The sequence below is a fragment of the Lactuca serriola genome, chromosome 5, assembly GCF_051521515.1.
Source record: "Lactuca serriola cultivar US96UC23 chromosome 5, Lser_US96UC23_V15, whole genome shotgun sequence".
Taxonomy (NCBI): domain Eukaryota; kingdom Viridiplantae; phylum Streptophyta; class Magnoliopsida; order Asterales; family Asteraceae; genus Lactuca; species Lactuca serriola.
This window is the reverse complement of record NC_136412.1, coordinates 300,322,561-300,337,139: the sequence shown is the minus strand read 5'-3', so window position 1 is coordinate 300,337,139 and position 14,579 is coordinate 300,322,561. Positions and strand designations below refer to the sequence as shown.

The following is a 14,579-nucleotide window of genomic DNA, read 5'->3' as shown; positions in this document are numbered from 1 at the left end:
TGTTATGATATTATGAAATGAGTTGTGCATGCTAGAGTAGGCTAAGTAATTCATATTTTAGGACTAGAGTGGCCTAATTTCTGATGCCTTAGCCTAGAAGTTCTACCGTTGTGAGTTTCTTGGTATGCATTTAAGTAGCAGAGAGTAGCTTACGAGAGGCTTGCTAAAGAGTAGGCTGGATTCAGAATAATATAGAGTACTTGTGAGTTAGGATCCTAGGAGGAGGACTTTGGGTGAATATTGATGTGGTGTGGAAGGTAGTATAGAGCCCATACTATCGGAAACACTGAGTCAGTGAGCATTCTAAGTAAGAATCCGCAGGGTACTAAGGAACAAGTAGGATTGAGTTATCGAGTGCGAGTATACTCGAGCGAGTCTCTGATTTCTTTATGTTGCGTTTTAGAGGCATCATGGTTGGGACACGCAACACTCCAGAGAGCAGTGGTGTTAGCGATTAGAAGATTCGCCGATTGATTCATGAGGAGGTGGCCGCAGCCATCCGGACGGAGATTCCGGAGATGTTTGGGTCTATCAAGACCACCTTTATTGAGACGTTTGATGAGCGATATGCTGCTCTGTCGGAGGTTGTCGTTGCTGTAGCCACTGCAGCTTTCGCTACCACGAGGCCACAAGTAGGTGACTCGTTGTTGTACCGAGAGTTCAGCAACACGAAGCCACCAAAGTTTGATGGGACACAGGATCCGATAGCCGCGATGAGGTGGATTTCTGACATTGAGGGATGCTTCTATACGTGTTCATGTCCGGAGCATCTGAGGGTACGGTTCGCACTGAACCAGCTTCGCTTAGGAGCGAAGGATTGGTGGAAGTTTGCGACGGCGCATTTCACTTCTGCAAAGCTTACCGCGGTGACCTGGGAGAGGTTCACCTCCATGTTTCGTGATGAGTATGTTCCCCCGGTGGAAAGGGAACAGTTGGCTCAGGAGTTCTTGTCCCTCAAGCAGGGAACAGAGTCTGTTACTATGATCACCAGGATGTTTCACGAGAGGGCGATCTTTTGCCCTGAGCATGTGTCTATTGAGCAGGCACGAATGAGTCGACATCTGAGTATACTGAGGAGAGACATTCATGAGTTCGTGGCGAACTTGACGTACCGGACATTTGTCGAGCCCCAGGCAAATGCTCGGAAGAGAGAGATTGAGCTCGAGACTCAGGTCAGGGAGGAGGCGGAGTCTCAGGGGAGGGATCGGCGACCGGCACAGTCCCAACCGGCAGCCAAGCGGGCAAAGCCCGCCGATTTAAGACCATGGAACCAAAGGGGCCATACTTGTGGTAAGTGCGGCAAGAGTCATGAGGGGACTTGTCGAGCAGGGTCTTGCTACAAGTGTGGCAAGGATGGGCACATGGCTAAGGATTGCCCCAAGGGATTTGCAGTCTGCTTTTACTACAACAAGACCGGCCATCGGAAGGCCGAGTGTCCCCAGCTGCGGGGGTTGGCACAGGGAGCACCTCAGGGATCTGCCCCTGCTGCCGTACGAGCTACCAAGAGTCGGCCAGTGAAGGCCGAGGGGCCAAAGGCTTGCGGTATAGCCTTCCAGTTGACAGCGGGGGAGGTCCGTGCAACACCCGATGTCATGGCTGGTATGTATTCTTTATTCCTTTTTTGCTGAGTTTGAGATTTTGTGCTTATATTTTGGTATGCTTAGGTACCTTTCTTATGAATTATGTACCTACTTTGGTGTTATTTGACTCGGGTGCAAGTCGATCTTTCGTGTCATTAGCGTTTAGTCAACACATTGGTATCCGACGAGAGGCGTTGAGTCGACCTCTGCGAGTTTCTATAGCCGACGAGCGAGCGGTATATGCTACTGATGTGATTCGAGGATGTGTACTCAAAATTTTCGGTGTTGAGTTTCCGATAGATCTGGTACCAAATGTGATGGGGGATGTCTGTATCATCGTGGGCATGGACTGGTTGAGCCAATTCGGAGCCGTTATCGACTGCGAGTGCCAAATGATGACCATACGAGACCCTAGTGGGGGAGTACTTATGGTGTTTGGTGAGGGTACCCGATCTGGGTCAGCATTCTGTCTGGCAGCTCGCGCGAGGCAGAGCTTACAGCAGGGTTGCATGGGTTATCTGGCGTATGTGGCGGATACGCGAGATGTTTCGGTGAGACCAAGTTCTGTCGAGGAGGTCCCGATAGTGCACGAGTTCTCGGATGTTTTCCCTGAGGAGTTGTCGGGTGTGCCTCCGGAGAGGCAGGTGGAGTTCCATATTGATTTGGTTCCGGGATCAGCACCTATTGCCAAGGCACCCTATCGCCTTGCGCTACCGGAGATGTAGGAGTTATCCTCACAGCTTCAGGAGCTGTTGGGGAAAGGGTTTATCAGGCCGAGTAGCTCACCGTGGGGAGCACCGATCCTGTTTGTCAGGAAAAAGGATGGTTCACACCGTATGTGCATTGATTACCGGGAGTTGAACAAGTTGACGGTCAAGAACCGTTATCCGCTTCCGAGGATTGATGATCTGTTCGATCAGTTGCAAGGTGTATCTTGGTTCTCCAAGATTGACTTGACGTCAGGATATCATCAGATGAGGGTGCGGGATGAGGATATCCCGAAGACGGCGTTTAGGACTCGTTATAGGCATTACGAGTTCGTGGTGATGCCTTTTGGGCTCACCAATGCACCGACAGCGTTCATGGATCTCATGAACAGAGTATGCAGACCGATGTTGGATAGATCGGTGATTGTGCTCATCGATGACATTCTGGTGTATTCGAGATCTAGAGAGCAGCATGAGGAGCACCTGAGAGAGATTCTCATAGTATTGAGATCGGAGAGGCTTTACGCCAAATTCTCCAAGTGCAATTTCTGGTTACGAGAGGTCAAGTTCTTAGGACATCTCGTCAACCAGAATGGGATATTGGTCGATCTAGCCAAGATTGAGGCTATGATGAGATGGGAGGTGTCGAGATCCCCCATCGACATCATGAGTTTTCTGGGATTGGCCGGCTACTATCGGAGATTTATCATGGACTTCTCCAAGATTGTCGTTCCTCTCACCAGGTTGACTCAGAAGGGTGTGACTTTTAGTTGGGGTCCAGAGCAGCATGTGATATTTGCATATTTAGCCTTATATTAAGTATAGATTTTTATTATTTATTAGCTAATTTATTGCATATCATGGACAAAAGATACTTAAAAGTGTTTGAATTATGTTTTCAGTCCAAAAGCGAAGCTCGGAAGCAAAAGGAAGCAGGAGAAGCGGTTGGGAGCTCGGGAGTTGAACAAAGAAGAAAAATGCTAAAAACACAAGGTACTTGGTGAGTCGCATCGAAGAATCGAGAAGATAAGGACTCTCTGACTTACCGTGCACAGGAATTAAGTGATAGACTCGACGAGTCAGTCATGGACTCGGCGAGTCGGAGCGAATCTATAAAAACAACTTTTCAGATCGACACAAATAATTCTGGAACCCTTGGGGAGAAGCAAGTTGCGAGAGTCAAGAGAGATCTGGAGAACAAAGATACAACCCTAAACCCAATTCCGAAGGAGATTTGAGGCAAATTCACATCATTCTTACTTCAATCTATTTTTTTCATCATGTTTAGACTTTTAGAATTCGTTTTTGTGCAGTCAATTACCTCAATCATGAACTAAAACCTTTTAACTTCTGTTTGGGGAGACAATATTGAGACTATGGTTTGATCTATGGTAGGATTGATTTAAATTGGTGATTTTGTTAATTCTAGCTTGTTAAAGAACCTTATGTGTGAATGATAACTATTTTTCTATTAATAGGAAGATAATTAAGTTGCATGAACATCTCTTAATTGTTACCTCATATAATTTATGTGACCACTTTATTATATGACTAGGATTAGCGACTGTGAAACTAGAATTAATAGAAAAATAGGTAAATTCATGTGTGAGCTTGTGTGATGACCATCAACAAGAGGTTAATTAAAGGACCAAATTAGTTAACCATTACAAGTCTAAATTAACTCGAATAAATAACCTAGTGAATTGAATTAAATTAGACAACTGGCCACTGTTTGAGTTAGTTTGTTCTCTAAGGATTAGTGCAGCAAACGTGAATCTAATCACTTGAATCGGTAGCCAATAGAAAAATCAATCCATTGCACTATTGCCATAATATCAACCATAGGATCAATTGAGTTGAACTAAACAGAAGTTCCCTTCGTAATTGAATTTAGTTGAATCTTTGCTTATCTAGTTTTTAGCTAATTAGTCTAAGTATTAATTAGTAAGTTTCTAGTCTTGTAAAACTAGAGAAAACCCCTTTTTATTAATTAATTTTAGATAAAATTAGTTTTTAGTTTTAATTATCTGTTCCCTGTGTTCGATACCCTACTTATTTAGCTTTACCACAATTGATAGGTCCACTGCCTTTGTGTGTTTATTTTATAATTAAAAGTATGATTAAAACTAGTTGGTTTTACATACATCAAGTTTTTGGCGCCGTTGTCGGGGAACGGTTTTAAATTAGCACTAAATTCTATTTATATCGATCCTTTGTGTGAGATTTATCTTACACAAAGTTAATTCTTAGGTAATTTAGTAATTAGGATAGGTTTTGATAAATTTTTGTTTTAATTAGGAACTTTTTTGTTTTTGCCTTGAACTCGCTGAGTGCACTCGGAGCAACTCGGCGAGTCCATTGTTGTTCACAGTTTTAGTTTTTATTTTATTTTTGTTCTTTTTATGCGTTTTCTTGTTTTATTTGCAGTTGTTTCATGACTCGAGGATCTGATACACCTTTGGTCCCTCCACTAGAAGACCCAAAGTCTGCCCTAAGGAAGAATAAAGGAAAATCCGTTGGAGAATCTATTTCTTCAAAGAACTCACTGTTGAAGAATCTAAAGTCTGTTTTCAACAAGAAGAAGAGCAGCAAATCAGGAACTTCCAGCGCCTCTATAGCAATAGAAGACTCGATCAAAGAGGACACCGAGTACGAAACCGAAGGAGAAGAAGACCCCATTTTCGGGCACGAATCCGACTTCGACGACGAATTAGCCATTATCATGGCTAACATCGATGAAGTCCCCATGGGGGAATGGAAGAAGAAGATGCGTGACGATACCGGGCCGAGACTTGTGCAACCCGCAATTCCCGCTACTGCTACTTTCGAACTAAAGGGCCACATACTCGCTCAACTAAAGGAGATTCCCTTCTATAGAAAAGATCACGAAGACGCCTATAAACACTTGGATGAAGTCAATGACGTAGCTGATTACTTCAATGTTCCAAATGTGCCTCACGAGACCCAGCTGCTTCGTATGCTTCCAGTCACATTCAAGGGTTTTGCAAAAGATTAACTCAAGTCAGTCCCTCCCGGGTCCATCACCACATGGGCTAAGATGAAAGAAGAATTTATTGACCACTTTTGCCCACCTTCTAAAATAGCCAAGTTGAAGAAGGCCATTGCTAACTTTGAACAATAACCCGGAGAGTCCCTTTATGAGGTGTGGGAGAGGTACAAAAGTTTGTTAAGAAATTGCCCACACCATGACCTTAACAGCCAACAAGAAGTCTCAATCTTCTATGACGGAGTCAATGTCACAACAAGGCAATTACTTGACTCGCAAGGCCCGCTCACAAAGAAGCCACCCCTGATGATAAAAGAATTAATTGAAGAGGTCTCTAAACATTCTAGAGAATACCACAACCCACGAAATGAAGTAAGTAGGGGGTAGTGAACACGGTCAACGATGGCATGGCGGCAATGATGGCTAAACTAGACAGTTTAGATAGAAGAATGACGAAGATGGATCAAACAATCCATGCTATCCAGGTGGGATGTGAAAATTGTAGGGGACCTCACCTAACTAAAGAGTTTGACTTGGATGAGAATGGAAACAAAAAGGCGCAAGTTTTCTATTCAAGTGGTGACAGATACGATGAAACTTGGCGGAAACCCAAGAAGGAATGGCTCCCGTATGAAGAATACAAAAAGGCAAATGAAGAGAAATACAAGCAAAAAGAGAGGGGCTTCTATCAAAAGGAAGAACCGGTTGTGGAAAAAAGAGCTGATTTAGAAGAGATGTTCACGAGATTTATAGCCGCGTCCGAGAAAAGACACAATGATCATGATGCTGCAACATAAGAGACCAGAACAATACTTAGGAATCAGCAAGCATCTATTCTCAACATTGAAAACAGCTTGGGCAACTGGCACACCAAGTGAAGGAGAGAAGACCGGGTGAACTTCCAAGTAAAACCGAGAATAATCCGAGAATGGAGAATGTGAATGTTATAACATCTAGTTAGGGGGAAATTTTCACTCCTCTGACCCCTGCATAGAAGGTCTCTGTAACGACCCGTTCCTGGTATGTTAATTCATTGGTAATTGTTGTAAGTTTTGCAAGAGGGACTCGGCGAGTTCATAGCCTGACTCGCCGAGTAGGGTCGCGGCTGCGAGCACGCGTGAGCCGGGGACTCGGCGAGTCCATATCCTGGACTCGGCGAGTCCATCCGTCTGGGTGAAACCCTAAATCCCCGGGTTGCCCACTATTTAAACCACCTTATAACCCCATTCTCGCCTCCCTCACCCTGAGAACACAATGAGAAAACCCTGATCCTCCTTTGAGAGCTTATAAGTGTTTTGGTGCCATTTTGTGAAGGTGTGAAGAAGGAGAAGAAGAAAGAAGCAAGGAGAAGAGTTGTAGTGCAAAGATCCAAGGGCAAATCTGAGTTATTTGAGGTATTTTCGGAGTTCCCTCTTGTTATATGCTTTAAACTTCCATTAGGGCTCTCCTAAGAGCTAGTTGATGCTTGTTCCAAGCCTTATGTTTGCATGAATGCCTTAATAAGTCGAGATATCTTTAGATCTGAATGATGGGGTGTTGTAGAGCCCAGATCTACTGTCTTTTTGGAGTTACTTTGCATATTAATCATAGATCTACCCATTTTATGCATCTTTTAGCCTTATTTCCCTTATTCATGAGGTTGTGCACGTAAAGTTGGAAACTTTACGTGGTAAATCAGCTTATTGGGCTCAGATCTATCAATTGTATGTGTTGGATTCAAACAAAATCGAGTAAAAATCAGTTGCATGGCGGCAACTCGGCGAGTCGGGAAGAACGACTCGGCGAGTTGGGTCGCGAGTTTCCGAGTCCTTCATTTTGGTCAGTGTCGAGTGAATCCAGTGAGTTAGAGAGTGGACTCAACGAGTTGAGGGTAGACTCAGTGATGGAGGGACTCGGCGAGTTGTTCATACAACTCGGTGAGTCCAAGGCAATCTTCTTAGGATCATGAACAACTCGTCGAGTTTGTTCATACGGCTCGGCGAGTCGGATGAAGATTGTCTGAGTTCTTGGATCAAGAGGGTACTCGTCGAGTCGATGCCACACTCGACGAGTAGCAGCGTGTAGAACTGAGAAGTGAGAGTAGGACTCGGCGAGTTGGGTGGCCCAACTCGGCGAGTCAGCCCAAAGAGAGTTGACTTTGACCAAGGGTAAAAGAGTCATTTTACCCCAAGTGCAGTGTTTAGTATTTGATTGAGTGTGCTTATGGACTTGTAGCCGAGGAGATTCAGGAGCAGTAGCCGTTAGCTTCCCGAGCCACACACTCAGCAGCCAGCTTACGAGGTGAGTTTCCTTCAAGTAGGGACGGGTCTAAGGCCACAATGTCGGCCCGTCCAGTTAGCAGTAGTTTCCGGACTACGGTCCGATGTAGCAGCTAGTATGTTTGATGCCTTCGTGGCTCAGACAGGATTTATGGGCTATGTTTTATGTGTTACGTGTTATGTGTTCCGGGCTACGGCTCGATGCAGTATGCAGTATATGTGTTCATGTTAGTTGATATGCTATGATACGTTCAGTCAGTTAGTTCCGGACTCCGGTCCGATGCAGGGGACAAGGTCCCAGTTAGTTCCGGACTTCGATCCGATGCAGTTAGTTCCGGACTTCGGTCCGATGCAGTTAGTTCCGGACTTCGGTCCGATGCAGGGGACAAGGTCCCAGTTAGTTCCGGACTTCGGTCCGATGCAGTTAGTTCTGGACTTTGGTCCGATGCAGGGGACAAGGTCCCAGTCAGTTCCGGACTTCGGTCCGATGCAGTTTCCGGGCTTCGGCCCGATGCAGTGGGCAAGGCCCAATATGTGTTATATGTATGTGGTATTTTGGGGGAGCTCACTAAGCTTCGTGCTTACAGTTTCAGTTTTGGTTTCAGGTACTTCCGCAAGCAAAGGGAAGAGCTCGGGGTGACAGCATCGCACACACCAGAGCTTAGCTTTTATCCTGGGGATAGTTTTAGTTGTTTTGGATTTGATATAGTATGATACAGTTTTCCGCACAGTATTTTATTATGATTGGGATACAATCGCGTATGTTTTATGTTATGATACTCATATTATGGTTTTGATTATATTGAAAAATGAAAATTTTTGGGTCGTATTTTTGGGTCGTTTCAAGTTGGTATCAGAGCCCTGGTTTGAGGGATTCGGATACACTTTCGGGTGTATCTGAACTCAAACTAAGGGGAAATAAAAAGATTTTTTTTTAAAAGGAAAATGTTTTCTAAAAGAATTTTGAAAGCACTTAGGAAGAAAGGAATTTTTAAACAAGATAAGGGTGTGGTGCATGCGATCAGCCGAGCTCAAGTAAGTACTCCCAAATTACCCATACAAGTTATTTGTTCAGTTTCAGTTTCAGTAGAACAGCATGCTAGTATAAGACTAAGGATCTAGGAGGATGCCTTATGTGCCTGCTTTATGTGTTACATCTTTATGAGTATTGCATGCTAGTATTGAGTAGACAGCAGTAGGATAGCCTGTTTAGGTTATGCCTGATAGTATTAGTTTAGCACTGTATGCTAGATCAGTTCCTCGTTTTGAGAATAGTTTTGCCTGAGTATGTTTCCTTATTCCGAATGCTGCTTGCTTCGTGCTTTGTGGGAGTTCTGAGTGATGGAAGTTAGCCATTAGGTGAACACGTTACACCACATGTGATCAGGGTTGAATAATCCCAGAGTGCTGGAACTGGCCCTATTGCGCAGCTCTTGTTTGAATCCAACCGTTATAGGGACGGGTCTTTTACTTGAAGGATTATCTGATCTTCGTCACATGTGATGGTGTTCAGGTGATGGTTAATTAGCATTATAAGGAGACCTGCAGCAGCTGAGGACTAGTTGAGTTGAGTCTGAGGTTTCCCTGGGGCAAGCCTAGGATGAGGGTAGCAGAGATCAGTAGTAGTAGAAGTGACCTGGGGAGTCAGGGCAGTTCTTGAAGAAAGTACGGATAGATGTGGAAGGTAGTATGGGCCCGTACTACTGGAAGTAGAGGATCCGTACTCGAATCAAGAAAGGCTGAGACAAGACCAGGAAGCTAGTTGTAGTATCAATGATCCCTCAAGATATTTCTGTTTTCTGATGTAGTTGTGATGTGTTTCAGAATGGTGGTTCTGCGTTCGAGACCAGCAGCCGGCAGCGGAGGTGCCGGGGAGGGATCAGGTTCAGGTTCGGGGGATGAGCGCATGGATGAGCAGACCCGAGAGTTTCTTTCTTCGGAGATTACGCGCATCATTATAGAGCAGACTCCTGTGATCTTCGGTTCGATCAAGGAGGGGATTCTAGAGCTGATGGATGAGAGATTGGGCACCTTCCGTGCCGAGGTGGCGGCCATGATGGGGTCGCGCACCCTTACTTTCAGGGAGTTTAGGGCATGTGGAGCACCGGACTATCATGGGGCGCGAGACCCCATAGCGAGCAGCAGATGGTTGGCGGATGTGGCCAACGCTTTCCGCACTAGCAGATGTCCCGAGGGGGACAAGGTCAGATTGGCGTCCTGTCTTCTGAAGGACAGGGCACGAGATTGGTGGGAGGAGGTCGGACATGCCATTGGGGATGATGCAGCATTGGACGCCATGACCTGGGCTGATTTCTCTACCAGGTTCAGGGCGGAGTTTGCACCGGTCATTGAGGTGCAACAGCTAGCTAGGGAATTTCAGGACCTCACCCAGACTACAGAGACAGTGGCGGAGATCACCGCCAAGTTCAGGGAGAGGGCTCTTCTCGTTCCTCAGTATGTAGCTGATGAGGAAATGAAGAAGGCCCGTTATCATGAGATGTTGCGGAGCGATATCCGCCAGTTTGTGAGCCGGTCCAGCTGTAAAACGCTGGAAGATATGATTGCTAGGGCTCGGGAGAGGGAGATTGATCTCAAGATGGAGAAGAAGAGGAAACCGGAGGCGGTTTCGGGTTCAGGTGGTTCGGGCAAAAAGCCCAAGGTTTCAGACCACAGATCTAGGAGTCAGCAGAGCCACGGTCGATGTGGCAAGTGTGGGAGATTGCACGAGGGAGCGTGCAAGGCAGGGAGTTCTGGCTACTACAAGTGCGGTCGGATTGGGCATTTGAGTAGGGATTGCACGGCCCCTGCTACTGCCGTCGCAGCATCAGATCTGATTTGCTTTCAGTGCAATCAGAGGGGACATAAAAAGTCCCAGTGTCCGAGCGTAGCTGCAGCAGGGAAGGTGGTTGCACCTGCCCCTGCTACCTTGAGGATTACAGATGGCCGGCAGGGCCGAGCTGATGCGCCAGTGGCGAAGAGTAGGGCGTTTCAGATGACAGCAGAGGAGGCGCGAGCGACTCCTGATGTGGTGACGGGGTCGTTCTCTGTGAGCGACATTTCTGCTTTGGTATTATTCGATTCGGGGGCTACCCGATCATTCGTATCACTTGCGCTTAGCAAGAGATTCAGTAGAGCTCCAGGGGAGCTGGATTGTCCATTAGAGGTTGAGATAGCAGATGATAGGACCGTGAGGGTCGGCAGAGTGCACAGAGGGTGTTCTCTTCAGTTATTTGATGAGCAGTTTTCAGTGGATCTGGTACCTATTCCCCTGCGAGGGAATAAGGTTATTGTGGGTATGGATTGGCTAAGCCCCAATGGGGCGGTGATTGATTGTGAGCTTCAGCTAGTGAGGGTTCGCACTCCCAGAGGGGGAGAGTTGGTGATTCAGGGCGAGAGGCCACAGCGAGGACCGACCTTTTGTTCCGCCGCAAGGGCGAGGCGCTATGTTCAGCAGGGTTGCGCCGGTTTTGTAGCTTACGTTTTGGATGCCCGGGAGAAGGGCAAGTCGACAGTTGATGAGGTTCCTATTGTTCGAGACTACCCGGACGTGTTTCCCGAGGATTTGCCGGGGATACCTCCTGAGAGACAGGTTGAGTTCAGGATCGACCTCATTCCTGGTGCGGCTCCGATAGCCAAGGCACCGTATCGACTAGCTCCCCCTGAGATGCAGGAGTTGTCTACACAGCTGCAGGAGCTGTTAGACAAAGGTTTCATTCGGCCGAGCAGTTCGCCTTGGGGAGCGCCGATCCTGTTTGTGAGGAAGAAGGATGGGTCGCATCGTATGTGTATAGATTATCGGGAGTTGAATAAGGTAACGGTGAAGAACCGTTACCCACTCCCGAGGATAGATGATTTGTTTGATCAGCTTCAGGGAGCGTCTTGGTTCTCCAAGATCGATCTACGCTCCGGATATCATCAGATGCGGGTTAGAGATGAGGATGTACAGAAGACTGCTTTCAGGACCAGGTATGGTCATTACGAGTTTGTGGTGATGCCATTTGGGCTCACCAATGCTCCAGCCGCGTTCATGGATCTCATGAACCGCGTGTGTAGGCCGATGCTGGATCGGTCAGTGATAGTATTCATAGATGACATCTTGGTATATTCCAAGACGCAGGAGCAGCACGAGGAGCACCTGCGGGAGGTGCTGGAGGTTTTGAGGAGGGAGAGACTTTTCGCAAAGTTCTCCAAATGTGAGTTCTGGTTGCGCAAGGTGCAGTTCCTTGGTCACCTCGTCAACCAGAAGGGTATTCTGGTAGATTCGGCCAAGATAGAGGCCGTGATGCAGTGGGAGGTCCCGAAGTCTCCATCTGAGATTCGGAGCTTCCTAGGGTTGGCAGGGTATTATCGGAGATTTATTCAGGATTTCTCCAAGATAGCAGTGCCGCTCACCCGACTGGCCAAGAAGTCAGTGGTATTTCGTTGGGGTCCGGAGCAGCAGACAGCATTCGAGACCCTCAGGCAGAGATTGTGCGAGGCTCCAATCCTGACCTTGCCAGAGGGAGTAGAGGACTTTGTAGTCTATTGTGATGCCTCGATCACAGGTTTGGGAGCAGTTCTGATGCAGCGAGGCCATGTGATAGCTTATGCCTCGAGACAGTTGAAGCCTCACGAGGCTAATTATCCTACCCATGACTTGGAGCTGGGGGCAGTTGTATTTGCCCTCAAGATTTTGAGACATTACCTTTATGGGGTCCGCTGTACTATATACACGGATCACAAGAGTTTGCGATATCTTATGGATCAGCCGAGTTTGAACATGAGGCAGAGGAGGTGGTTGGACGTGCTGAAGGACTATGACTGTGAGATCCTTTTATCATCCAGGGAAGGCCAACGTGGTGGCCGACGCCCTAAGCCGCAAGGTGTCGGCGGCCCCTATCAGGGATCTGTGTATGAGGATGACAGTGATCACTCCACTGTTGGAGCAGATCAAGGAGGCTCAGATGGAGGGCCTCAAGGAGGAGAGGCAGAAGTGTGAGAGGATAGTGGGCCGAGTAGCTTCATTTGATTACGACAGTCGGGGTTTGTTGACGCTTCATGGTAGGGTATGGGTACCGTACTGGGGTGGGGTACGGCAGGTATTGATGGACGAGGCTCATAAGTCTCGATTTTCTATCCACCCAGGAGCGACGAAGATGTATCGAGATCTTCGACCTGATTATTGGTGGCCCTGCATGAAGCGAGACGTCGCTTGGTATGTTGAGAGATGTTTGACCTGCCGGAAGGTCAAAGCGGAGCACCAAAGACCTCACGGCAAGATGCAGCCGTTAGACATTCCCGTGTGGAAATGGGAGGATATCACCATGGATTTTGTCACCAAACTTCCCAGGACCGCACGTGGAGTGGACTCGATATGGGTAGTAGTGGATCGGTTGACGAAGAGTGCCCATTTTATCCCGATCCAGGAGAGTATATCAGCGGAGAAGTTGGCCGATATCTATGTGCGAGAGATTGTGGCACGTCATGGAGTGCCGGTATCTGTGGTGTCTGACCGAGATGTCCGTTTCACATCCAGGTTCTGGAAGCGGTTCCACGACGAGATGGGTACTCGTCTCCATTTCAGCACCGCTTTCCACCCTCAGACAGACGGGCAGAGCGAGAGGACGATTCAGACTCTCGAGGATATGCTTAGGGCATGTGTCCTAGATTTCGGTGGCAGTTGGGATACGTATCTTCCGTTAGCGGAATTCTCGTATAACAACAGTTACCATGCGAGCATTGACCGACCTCCCTTTGAGATGCTGTATGGGAGGAAGGGTAGGACCCCGATTTGTTGGGGCGAGGTCGGTCAGCGGGTCACCGGGAGCACGGAGGTGGTGCTCAAGACGACTGAGTTGATCCAGCAGGTCCGTAGTAGACTGCAGACTGCTCAGAGTCGGCAGAAGAGCTACGCCGATAGGAGGCGTTCGGACTTGGAGTTCCAGGTGGGGGATATGGTCCTTCTGAAAGTCTCACCTTGGAAGGGTGTCATCAGGTTCCGGAAGAGGGGCAAGTTGGGCCCCAGATTTATTGGTCCTTTCAGGGTTTTGGCCCGGGTGGGTCGGGTTGCTTATCGGTTAGATCTTCCTGAAGAGCTTAGTCAGATCCACAACACTTTCCATGTGTCTCAGTTGAGGAAGTGTTTGGTGGATGAATCAGTAGTCGTTCCCCTAGAGGATATTCAGGTTGATAGTAGCCTGAATTATATTGAGAGACCGGTCGCGATTCTGGACCGGAAGACCAAGACCTTGAGGAACAAGGTGATTCAGTTAGTAAAGGTGCAGTGGCATAACCGGAAGGGGTCTGAGTGGACGTGGGAGGCTGAGGAGGAGATGAGAGAGCACTACCCAGAGTTATTTACAGATCCAGCCGTAGCAGACTTCGAGGACGAAGTCTGAGACAAGTGGGGGAGAATTGTAACGACCTGTTCCCGGTATGTTAATTCATTGGTAATTGTTGTAAGTTTTGCAAGAGGGAATCGGCGAGTTCATAGCCTGACTCGCCGAGTAGGGTCGCGGCTGCGAGCACGCGTGAGCCGGGGACTCGGCGAGTCCATATCCTAGACTCGGCGAGTCCATCCGTCTGGGTGAAACCCTAAATCCCCGGGTTGCCCACTATTTAAACCACCTTATAACCCCTTCTCGCCTCCCTCACCCTGAGAACACAGTGAGAAAACCCTGATCCTCCTTTGAGAGCTTATAAGTGTTTTTGGTGCCATTTTGTGAAGGTGTGAAGAAGGAGAAGAAGAAAGAAGCAAGGAGAAGAGTTGTAGTGCAAAGATCCAAGGGCAAATCTGAGTTATTTGAGGTATTTTCGGAGTTCCCTCTTGTTATATGCTTTAAACTTCCATTAGGGCTCTCCTAAGAGCTAGTTGATGCTTGTTCCAAGCCTTATGTTTGCATGAATGCCTTAATAAGTCGAGATATCTTTAGATCTGAATGATGGGGTGTTGTAGAGCCCAGATCTACTGTCTTTTTGGAGTTACTTTGCATATTAATCATAGATCTACCCATTTTATGCATCTTTTAGCCTTATTTCCCTTATTCAT

The 14,579-nt window shown here is 47.4% G+C and overlaps 1 non-coding gene across 1 annotated transcript; it reads right to left on the bottom strand.

Moving 5' to 3' along the window:
• Window positions 1-5,393: 5,393 nt before the first annotated feature.
• LOC145056108 (small nucleolar RNA R71) lies at window positions 5,394-5,500 on the bottom strand. The gene has a single exon (XR_013685644.1). It is a non-coding gene; the product is annotated as a small nucleolar RNA R71 (small nucleolar RNA).
• Between the last annotated feature and the right edge of the window lie 9,079 nt (window positions 5,501-14,579).